We start from the raw sequence: 11,552 nt of genomic DNA on the forward strand, positions 1-11,552 counted from the left end.
GACTGTCACATGTGCTCAGTGTGAACCTGCTTTCATCTGTGAAGAGCACAGGGCGCCAGTGGCGAATTTGCCAATCTTGGTGTTCTCTGGCAAATGCCAAAGTCCTGCACGGTGTTGGGCTGTAAGCACAACCCCCACCTGTGGACGTCAGGCCCTCATACCACTCTCACGGAGTCTGTTTCTGACTGTTTGAGCAGGCACATGCACATTTGTGGCCTGCTGGAGGTCATTTTTCAGGGCTCTGGCAGTGCTCCTCCTGCTCCTCCTTGCACAAAGGTGGATGTAGCGGTCCTGCTGCTGGGTTGTTGCCCTCCTACGGCCTCCTCCACGTCTCCTGATGTACTGGCCTGTCTCCTGGTAGCGCCTCCATGCTCTGGACACTACGCTGACAGACACAGCAAACCTTCTTGCCACATCTCGCATTGATGTGCCATCCTGGATGAGCTGCACTACCTGAGCCAGTTGTGTGGGTTGTAGTTGTGCTACCACTAGAGTGAAAGCACCGCCAGCATTCAAAAGTGACCAAAACATCAGCCATGAATCATAGGAACTGAGTGGTCTGTGGTCACCACCTGCAGAACCACTCCTTTATTGGGGGTGTCTTGCTAATTGCCTATAATTTCCACCTGTTGTCTATGCCATTTGCACAACAGCATGTAATTTATTGTTAATCAGTGTTGCTATCCTAAGTGGACAGTTTGATTTCACAGAAGTGTGATTGACTTGGAGTTACATTGTGTTGTTTAAGTGTTCCCTTTATTTTTTTGAGCAGTGTAGTATTCTGTTTAGTCATAGTTCTGATTTAAATGTATACACAATTTAGTCATTATTGATAAAAATCCCTTAACAGTTTCTCAATTTATTTCTTAGATTTTTTCATTCTTTATCAAAACATTTGTCATTGTTGTTCATTTTTTTCGGTTTTCTATTTGAGATTTTAAGATTTGATAAGGAAGCTGAGAGGTCAAATATACTGTTAAGAAGTTTACACCTTCACCATTACAGTGGAACGTTTTGTCCAGGAAGTTGTCTGAAAAGGATTGAATTTGTTGTTGCCTAATCATTTTTTTGGTAGGTTTCCAAACTACATTCCTTCCATCAACAGCATTTCTTAATATTACTCAGTTCCTTTGGCTTTGATACATGATCTGTTCAATTAGACAATTTTGCTGTGGTCTTTTAGGGGTGTCAGTGGGGCTTACTGTGAATGCTCTGAGAGACTCTGGGTTGAGGTCAGTGACAAAGTAGTCTACAGTACTACTGCCAAGAGATGAGCTATACTGTAGGTGTACCTACCATAGGAGTCCCCTCGATGCCTACCATTGACTATGTACATACCCAGCGTGTGACAGAGCTGCAGGAGTTGTGACCCGTTGTGGTTGGTTATGTTGTCATAGTTGTGCCTAGGGGGGCATATGGGGGAGGGAATGATGTCACCTCCAGGCAGGTATTTGTCCCCGTTTGTACTGAGGGTTCTTATGCGGTTCTGGCATTTAGGTTGCCACAGACTTGAACATGTCCCTGGGCCTGGAAGGTATTGATTTCCCCCTCCAGGATGAAGAAGCTGTCTTCATTAAAGTATGGGGATTCTAGTGGGGGGATATAGGTAGCACACAGGAGGACATTTTTCTCTGTTAAATCATTTCCTTTTGAATTTCTAGCCAAATGTAAAATGTTCCTGTTTTGATTAATTTAATGGAGTGAGTTAGGTCTGCTCTATACCACATCAGCATACCCCCTGAGTCCTTTCCCTGTTTCACATCTGGTAGTTTGGCGGATGGGACTACCAGCTCTCTGTAACTAGAGGGCAACCAGTTGGTCCGTCTCCTCTATACCAGGTTTCTTGTCCAGGTTCCTGCTCTTTAGGCTAAAGACAGATGACCTCAGGCCTTGGATATTCCAGGATGAGATAGTGAAGGCTTTGTGTTCCTCTCTCTCTCTCTCTCTCTCTCTCTCTCTCTCTCTCTCTCTCTCTCTCTCTCTCTCTCTCTCTCTCTCTCTCTCTCTCTCTCTAATTCAATTCAATTCAAGGGCTTTATTGGCATGGGAAACATGTGTTAACATTGCCCAAGCAAGTGATGTAGATAATATACAAAAGTGAAATAAACAATACAAATGAACAGTAAACATTACACATACAGAAGTTTCAAAACAATAAAGACATTACAAATGTCATATTATATATATACAGTGTTTTAACAATGTACAAATGGTTAAAGGACACAAGATAAAATAAATAAGCATAAATATGGGTTTTATTTACAATGGTGTTTGTTCTTCACTGGTTGCCCTTTTCTCGTGGCAACAGGTCACAAGTATTGCTGCTGTGATGGCACACTGTGGTATTTCACACAGTAGATATGGGAGTTTATCAAAATTGGATTTGTCTACCCCTTACTCTCTCTCTCTCTCTCTCTCTCTCTCTCTCTCTCTCAAAAGAAACATAGGTCCTGCTTAGGTGTCAATAGAACCATGATATTACCTGCTGTTTACACAAGCAGGTACTATGCAACAGTATGTTATTGTTATATAATATGTCTGTGATACTCTGTAAATGTCGTTTTCTCAGGCAACAGATGTGCCTATGAATATTAATCAATTGATTGAATGGTATTATGAAGTAGTGTTCTGTGAGTTTATGTGCAAATATGGTATACCAGTTGTAAGTACTCTGTCAAAGAGAGAGAGCGAGAGGGGCAGGAGAGAGGGAGGGAGAGGCAGAGAGAGAGAGAAAGAGAGAGAGATATAGAAAAAAAGAGAGGGAAAAAGCAAACGAGAGAGAAAGAGAGGGAAAGAGCGAGAGAGAGAGAGAGAGAGAGAAATGGGTAGAGAGAGAGGGATAGAGAGGGAGAGATAAAGGGAGAAAGGGAAAGAGAAGGAGAGAGAGTGAAAGGGATAGAGAGAGAGGGGGGGGGCGGGGGAGAAATGGCATGAGCATTTGTGTTTAGTCAGCTGTCCATCTCTCAGCACCCGTAGCAACTGATCTTACAACAGCTCTTTGTAAAGACCAAGTTACTGACAAAAACCTGCAGGTGGCTGCAGTGAACACAGCTACCCTTTATCACACACATATCATAATCACGCACATACTAACAGGGGTCATTATAGTTCCCCATTATGTAATAAGCAGCACTGAGCCCATATTTAGTCACACCTGGTAATACAGAGCAATAATAATGGTGTATTTTTGTACACACTAACTCTGCCATGGCTCGTTGGCCAAAGCCTATGCGGATATGACGTTTTTCTTTTGGCGGTGGGGGGTTGGGTAAATGTCAAAAATAAGATCTGTGACTAACAGACTTAGGAGATCTTATACATTTTCTTCTACGAGATCATTTTCATCAGCTATCGTCACTTTTTGTGAATTTTTAAGCATTTATGTAATCAAAACAAGCACTTTAAGCACATAAAGGCTTCATTATTCATAAAGGTCATGTTAACTGACTGATATTATCTCAGAGAACAAAACCCATAAGGCCTCCTAAGCCTCCTAAACCTCAGACCTTATTTCCTGTGTGTATCCCAAAACCATATTCTTTCCCCATTCATTTACCCCATAAGAATGACCAAACGAAGGTAACTCATTTCTGTTTTATAGGAAAACAAGCCTCTATAGACCACGCTACTATCAGACGTTACTACCACGTTACTAACCTTTACGATCACATACTAGCTGAGTTAAATTGCTGTCGACCGAGTGTTTGGTTGCCACTAACAATGTTCAGCAGCATTTAACAGCATGTTCAAAGAGAGAGTGAGTCCATGATGAGTTTGTCTTAAAAAATATATATATATATATATTTCACGTCTTTAACTAGGCAAGTCAGTTGATGGCCTACCAAAAGGCACATTGCAGAGACGGGGTAAAAATAGAAGAAGAAAAAATATATAGATATATAGATATAGATATATAGGAAAAAACACACATCACGACCAGAGAGACACCACAACACTACATAAAGAGAGACCTAGGACAACAACATAGCAAGGCAGAAACACATGTCAACACAGCATGGTATCAACACAGCATGGTATCAACACAGCATGGTATCAACACAGCATGGTATCAACACAGCATGGTATCAACACAGCATGGTGTCAACACAGCATGGTATCAACACAGCATGGTATCAACACAGCATGGTATCAACACAGCATGGTATCAACACAGCATGGTATCAACACAGCATGGTATCAACACAGCATGGTATCAACACAATATGGCAGCAGCACAACACATGGAACAAACATTGTTAGACACAGACAACAGCACAAAGGGCAAGAAGATAGAGACAACAATACATCACACAAAGCACCCACAACTGTCAGTAAGTGTGTCCATGACGGAGTATTTGAATGAAGAGATTGAGATAAAAGTGTCCAGTTTGAGTGTTTTATGCAGCTCGTTCCAGTCGCTAGCTGCAACGAACTGAAAAGATGAGCGACCCAGTGATGTGTGTGCTTTGGGGACCTTTAACAGAATGTGACTGGCAGAACGGGTGTTGTATGTGGAGGAAGGGCTGCAGTAGATATCTCAGATAGGGGAGAGTGAGACCTAAGAGGGTTTTATAAATAAGCGTCAACCAGTGGGTCTTGTGACGGGTATACAGAGATGACCAGTTTACAGAGGAGTATAGAGTGCAGTGATGTGTCCTATAAGGAGCAATGGTGGAAAATCTGATGGCTGAATGGTAAGGAACATCCAGCTGCTCGAGAGCACCCTTACCTGCCGATCTATTAATGACATCTCCTTAATTTTTTACATTTTTTTTATTTAACCTTTATTTAACTAGGCAAGTCAGTTAAGAACAAATTCTTATTTACAATGATGGCCTACCGGGGAACAGTGGGTTAACTGCCTTGTTCAGGGGCAGAACGACACATTTTCACCTTGTCAGCTCAGGGATTCAATCCAGCAACCATTCAATTACTGGCCCAACTCTCTAACCACTAGGCTACCTGCCGTAATCTAGCATGGGTAGGATGGTCATCTGAATCAGGGTTAGTTTGGCAGCTGGGGTGAAAGGAGGAGTGATTACGATAGAGGAAACCAAGTAAAGATTTAACATTAGCCTGCAGCTTTGATATTTGCTGAGAGAAGAACAGTGTACCGTCGAGCCATACTCCCAAGTACTTGTATGAGGTGACTACCTCAAGCTCTAAACCCCCAAGCTCTAAACCCTCAGAGGTAGTAAGTAACCTGTGGGGAGAGGGGCATTCCTCTTACCAAACCATATTACCTTTATTTTGGAGGTGTTCAGAACAAGGTTAAGGGCAGAGAACGCTTGTTGGACACTAAGCTTTGTTGTAGAGCATTTAACACAAAATCCGTGGGAGGAGCCAGCTGTGTATAAGACTGCATAATCTGCATATAAATGGATGAGAGGGCTTCCTACTGCCTGAGCAGTAGGAAGTTGAGAAGAGCATGGGCCCTAGGATCAATCCTTGGGGTACTCCCTTGGTGACAGGCAGTGGCTGAGACAGCAATGTTGTGACTTTATACACTGCACTCTTTGAGAGAGGTAGTTTGCAAACCAGGCCAAAGACCCCTCAGAGACAACAATACTCCTTAGACGGCCCACAAAAATGAAATGGTCTACTGTATCAAAAGCTTTAGCCAAGTCAATAAAAATAGCAGCACAACATTGCTTATAATTGCTTATAATTATAAGGGCAATGGTGACATCATTGAGGACCTTTAAGGTTGCAGTGACACATCCATAACCTGGAGATAAGATACTTAGCTTGTCTGTCATCCTCACTTTCATCCTCAGGGTCATCCACAGAGGTCCTCACTGATGTCTGAAGCTACCCTGCGGTAGGTTTTCATTCAAACCCCAGTTGTAACTAACCTGATTCAGTTTATCAACCAGCTAATTATTAGAATCAAGTGCGCAGGATTAGGGTTGGAGTAAAAACCTACAGGACGGTAGCTCTCCAGGAACAGTGTTGGAGTGAACCTACAGGAGGGTAACTCTTCAGGAACAGGGTTGGAGTGAACCTATAGGATGGTAGCTCTCCAGAAACAGGACTGGAGTGAACCTAAAGGACGGTAGCTCTCCAGGAACAGGACTGGAGTGAACCTACAGGACGTTAGCTCCCCAGAAACAGGACTGGAGTGAACCTACAGGAGGGTAGCTCTTCAGGAACAGGGTTGGAGGGAACCTACAGGATGGTAGCTCTCCAGAAACAGGACTGGAGTGAACCTACAGGAGGGTAGCTCTTCAGGAACAGGGTTGTTTACATACCCTACATTATTTATTTCATATGTATACGTATATACTGTACTCTATATCATCGACTGCATCTTTATGTAATACATGTATCACTAGCCACTTTGAACTATGCCACTTTGTTTACATACTCATCTCATATGTATATACTGTACTCGATACCATCTACTGCATCTTGCCTATGCCGCTCTGTACCATCACTCATTCATATATCTTTATGTACATATTCTTTATCCCTTTACACTTGTGTGTATAAGGTAGTAGTTTTGGAATTGTTAGCTAGATTACTCGTTGGTTATTACTGCATTGTCGGAACTAGAAGCACAAGCATTTCGCTACACTTGCATTAACATCTGCTAACCATGTGTATGTGACAAATACAATTTGATTTGATTTGATTTGATTTGGAGTGAACCTACAGGATGGTAGCTCTCCAGGAACAGGGTTGGAGTGAACCTACAGGATGGTAGCTCTCCAGGAACAGGGTTGGAGTGAACCTACAGGATGGTAGCTCTCCAGAAACAGGACTGGAGTGAACCTACAGGATGGTAGCTCTCCAGGAACAGGGTTGGAGTGAACCTACAGGATGGTAGCTCTCCAGGAACAGGGTTGGAGTGAACCTACAGGATGGTAGCTCTCCAGAAACAGGACTGGAGTGAACCTACAGGATGGTAGCTCTCCAGGAACAGGGTTGGAGTGAACCTATAGGATGGTAGCTCTCCAGAAACAGGGTTGGAGTGAACCTACAGGATGGTAGACAGAAACAAATACAACAGGCAGAGGAGGAGTCTTTGTCTCTGTGTCCCGCCAGAAGTCTGTCAGAGATCTCTCCCCACCCCACACCGCTCCCCTACCCCCTCCCCCCCTGGTTTGGGCGGCTGTGATCAGGGAGGGCAGATGGCTCATTATCATAAATAGGACAGCTAGAGACAGAAAGAGAGTGTGAGGGAGAGGGGCCACCACCACCACACCAACCAAGGGGAACATGATGCCTGCCTTGTCACCCAAAAACCCAGGAAATGGGACGCCGTAGCTAGGTATGGTAGAAAACAACTGCCTGCATGACTACCCCTTCCCCCCCATTTGACCTCATCCCTGCTCATCCCAGTGTGTGTGTGTGCGTGTGTGTGTGTGTGTGTGTGTGTGTGTGTGTGTGTGTGTGTGTGTGTGTGTGTGTGTGTGTGTGTGTGTGTGTGTGTGTGTGTGTGTGTGTGTGTGTGTGTGTGTGTGTGTGTGTGTGTGCACCCTGCTCCAATGACAGTGTGGCCGTCTTGATCTCTGTTGGTCAGGGACAGATGGCTGATGGGGCCTACCGACGCTACAGTTGGAGCCAGGCTGAGGGCTGAGCGAGCACAGTGGGATCCCTGGTGTGTGTGTGTGTGTGTGTGTGTGTGTGTGTGTGTGTGTGTGTGTGTGTGTGTTGTGTGTGTGTGTGTGTGTGTGTGTGTGTGTGTGTGTGTGTGTGTGTGTGTGTGTGTGTGTGTGTGTGTGTGTGTGTGTGTGTGGCCAGCACAGTGGTACCTGTTAGAGGGAGCTCACACCTTATCCCCTCTAGCCCTCTAAGAGCAAGGAGCCGGAAGAGAGAAGTGTTAGGGCCTGGGTCCAAGACTAAGGAGCCAGAAAAGGGAAGTGTTAGGGCCTGGGTCCCAGGCTAAGGAGCCAGAAGAGAGAAGTGTAAGGGCCTGGGTCCCAGACTAAGGAGCCAGAAGAGAGAAGTGTATGGGCCTGGGTCCCAGACTAAGGAGCCAGAAGAGAGAAGTGTTAAAGCCTGGGTCCCAGGCTAAGGAGCCGGAAGACGAGGGATAGAGCCTGGGTCCCAGGCTAAGGAGCCGGAAGAGAGAAGTGTTAGGGCCTGGGTCCCAGACTAAGGATCCGGAAGAGAGAAGTGTTCGGGAAATATTACATTTACAGAAATATTCAGACCGTTTACTCAGTACTTTGTTGAAGAACCTTTGGCAGCGATTACAGTCTCAAGTCTTCTAGGGTATGATGCCATAAGCTTTGTACACCTGTATTTGGGGAATTTCTCCCATTCTGCCCTGCAGATCCTCTCAAGCTCTGTCAGGTTGGATGGGGAGCGTCGCTGCACAGCTATCTTTAGGTCTCTCCAGAGATGTTCGATCGTATTCAAGTATGGGCTCTCGCTGGGCCACTCAAGGACATTCAGAGACTTGTCCTGAAGCCACTTCTCAAATCAAAGTTTATTTCTCACATGCGCCGAATACAACAGGTTTAGTGAAATGTTTACTCATAGGCTCTAACCAACAGTGCAATTTCAAAGTTTAAAACATATATTAAATAAAAAGGTATTAGGTGAAGAAGTAAGTACAACAGTAAAAAGACAGTGAAAAATAACAGTAGCGAGGCTGACATGCTATTCTATAAAATCATTTTATATGGCCTGATTGAGCTAATCATGTAAATGTAATTAACTAGAGAGTCGGGGCACCACAAAATAATATTTATAGAGCTGTTATCTTCCAAATAAACTCTTAAAGACCTAGTAATATTTTACATCAATAGCAGTCAATATTAATCGTCACCTTAATTCAATCTCACCTGAAAGTTGTAAATTCTTGGTTATCTGCACGAACCCTGGCTAACAAGTTGAATCAGCAATCCATAATTGGGTTTAATTATTTATTTACTAAATACGTAACTAATCACATAGATATACATATACACATAATTAATCATAACTTGATTACAAATTACGTCATAAAGGAAAACGTCCCTTGCGGGCGGAACAGATATGACAGCTTGTTACACAAAGAACGGGGGTTGGGTTTGAGTGAAAGAGCGGGAAGACTGAGGGACACAGGGAGAAGCTGTGCTATCATAAATACAGTATATTATGCATTCTAAATTACCGCCCATTTGAAAAAGGAAAATGCTATAAATATTTACTTTGAGCTGCGCTTCGGTAGGTTGGTGGTAGATGGAAGGCCGTGTTGCCCAACCGAGTCCTTTGTCCTTTGAAGAATGTCTCTGCTGGCAAATTGGATACACTGTAGTAATGTCGTTGTGTGGTAGACGGAATACTCTGTCTGTTCCTTCCTAACCTGCGTTTGCAGCTGCTGTTGCTAACTCAACGGCTAGGAGGTATCACTTCTGTAGTGAATAAGAGTTCAACGTTCACACCATTCACAACCAAAGCTCATGCTGATGTTGGCTTCGTTCTGTAGTTATTATCTGAACCATTCTGACATCGGATTGTCGTCCTCACATCCTCGGAACAGGAGGTTACATTTTCGTCAAGGCTTTAATATAGGAGGGAGAAAAGGGGTGTGTTTCATAGTTTACAACCTATGTCTCTTCACGTGGGCGGGCCTAATTCACTTGTGAAAACCCAATTCTCACATTTTAGAAGCTAAAATCACATTTCATCCCATCACGAATAATTTCATATTCAAACATTTAAATTGAACAGCAATTCCATGTGAATCCGATAACTCTGATGTGTAGACTTTCCACTGTAGAGTTTATGTCATCTTATCATTAATGAGAATGTCTCAGATGACAGGGAAACAGGGAAAATGCAGCGCGGCAAATTTAAAAAAATGATATAAAAATCAAACTTTCATTAAAAGATACTCAATTAAAGCTACACTCTTTGTGAATCCAGCCAAAATGTCAGATTTTAAAAAGGCTTTTCGGCGAAAGCATAAGAAGCTATTATTTGATGATAGCACAATAGTAAACAAAGAGAGTAGCATATTTCAACCCTGCAGGCGTGACACAAAACACAGAAATAAGATATAAAACATGCATTACCTTTGACGAGCTTCTTTTGTTGGCACTCCAATATTTCCCATAAACATCACAATTGGTCCTTTTGTTCGATTTAATTCCGTCCATATACAGTATATCCAAATGTCCATTTATTTGACGCATTTGATCCAGAAAAAAACAGCTTCCAAAAAACGCAACGTCACTGCAAAATATTTCAAAAGTTGCCTATAAACTTTGCCAAAATATTTCAAACTACTTTTGCAATACAACTTTAGGTATTTTTAAACGTTAATAATCGATCAAATTATAGATGGGTCTATCTGTGTTCAATACAGGAAGACAACAAACTAACGCTACTTTTCACGTCTTGCGCACTCTCAACAGTGTTACCCAGTTCCTAGATGGCCTACTTCTTCATTGCACAAATGAATATCCTCAACCAAATTCCAAAGACTGGTGACATCCAGTGGAAGCGGTAGGAACTGAAAACAGGTTCCTTAGAAATATCATTTGCCAATGAGAACTCAGTGAACAGACAAAGACCAAAAAAATAAATATTCTGAACGGTTAGTCCTCAGGGTTTTGCCTGCTACATAAGTTCTGTTATACTCACAGACATGATTCAAACAGTTTTAGAAACTTCAGAGTGTTTTCTATCCAAATACTAATAATATGCATATCTTATATTCCTGGCATGAGTAGCAGGAAGTTGAAATTAAGTACCACCGCATATGTTCAATTGGTCGGATTACCAGAATATAGTTCATTTCCCCCCACCTTCTGATGTTCCCAGAATCTCTATGTTAATCAAGGTGTTTGCAAATGTAACATCAGTAGGGTAGAGAGAGGAAAAAGGGGGGAAGAGGTATTTATGACTGTCATAAACCTATCCCCAGGCCAACGTCATGACACTAGTATATACACTGGTTAGTCAGGCTGATTGAGGCAGTATGTACATGTAGATGTGGTTAAAGTTACTATGCATATATGATAAACAGAGAGTAGCAGCAGCGTAAAAGAGGGGTTGGCGGGGCAAATAGTCTGGGTAGCCATTTGATTACTTGTTCAGGACTCTATGGCTTGTCGGTAGAGATAACAGTCTATGACTGGGGTGGCTGGCGTCTTTGACAATTTTCTGACAACGCCTGGTGTAGAGGTCCTGGATGGCAGGCAGCTTGCCCCCAGTGATGCACTGGGCCGTAGGCACTACCCTCTGTAGTGCCTTGTGGTCAGAGGCTGAGCAGTTGCCATACCAGGCAGTGATGCAACCAGTGATGCATCACTGCCTCGATGTTGCAGCTGTAGAACCTTTTGAGGATCTGAGGACCCATGCCAAATCTTTTTAGTTTCCTGAGGGGGAATAGGCTTTATCGGGCCCTCTTCACGACTGTCTTGGTGTGTTTGGACCATTCTAGTTTGTTGGTGATGTGGACACCAAGGAACTTGAAGCTCTCAACCTGCTCCACTAAAGCCCCGTCGATGAAAATGGGGGCGTGCTCGGTCCTCCTTTTCCTTTAGTCCACAATCATCTCCTTAGTCTTGGTTACATTGAGGAATAGGTTGTTAATCTGGCACCACCCGGCA

The sequence above is a fragment of the Oncorhynchus keta genome, chromosome 2 (assembly GCF_023373465.1).
Source record: "Oncorhynchus keta strain PuntledgeMale-10-30-2019 chromosome 2, Oket_V2, whole genome shotgun sequence".
In the NCBI taxonomy this organism is placed as follows: domain Eukaryota; kingdom Metazoa; phylum Chordata; class Actinopteri; order Salmoniformes; family Salmonidae; genus Oncorhynchus; species Oncorhynchus keta.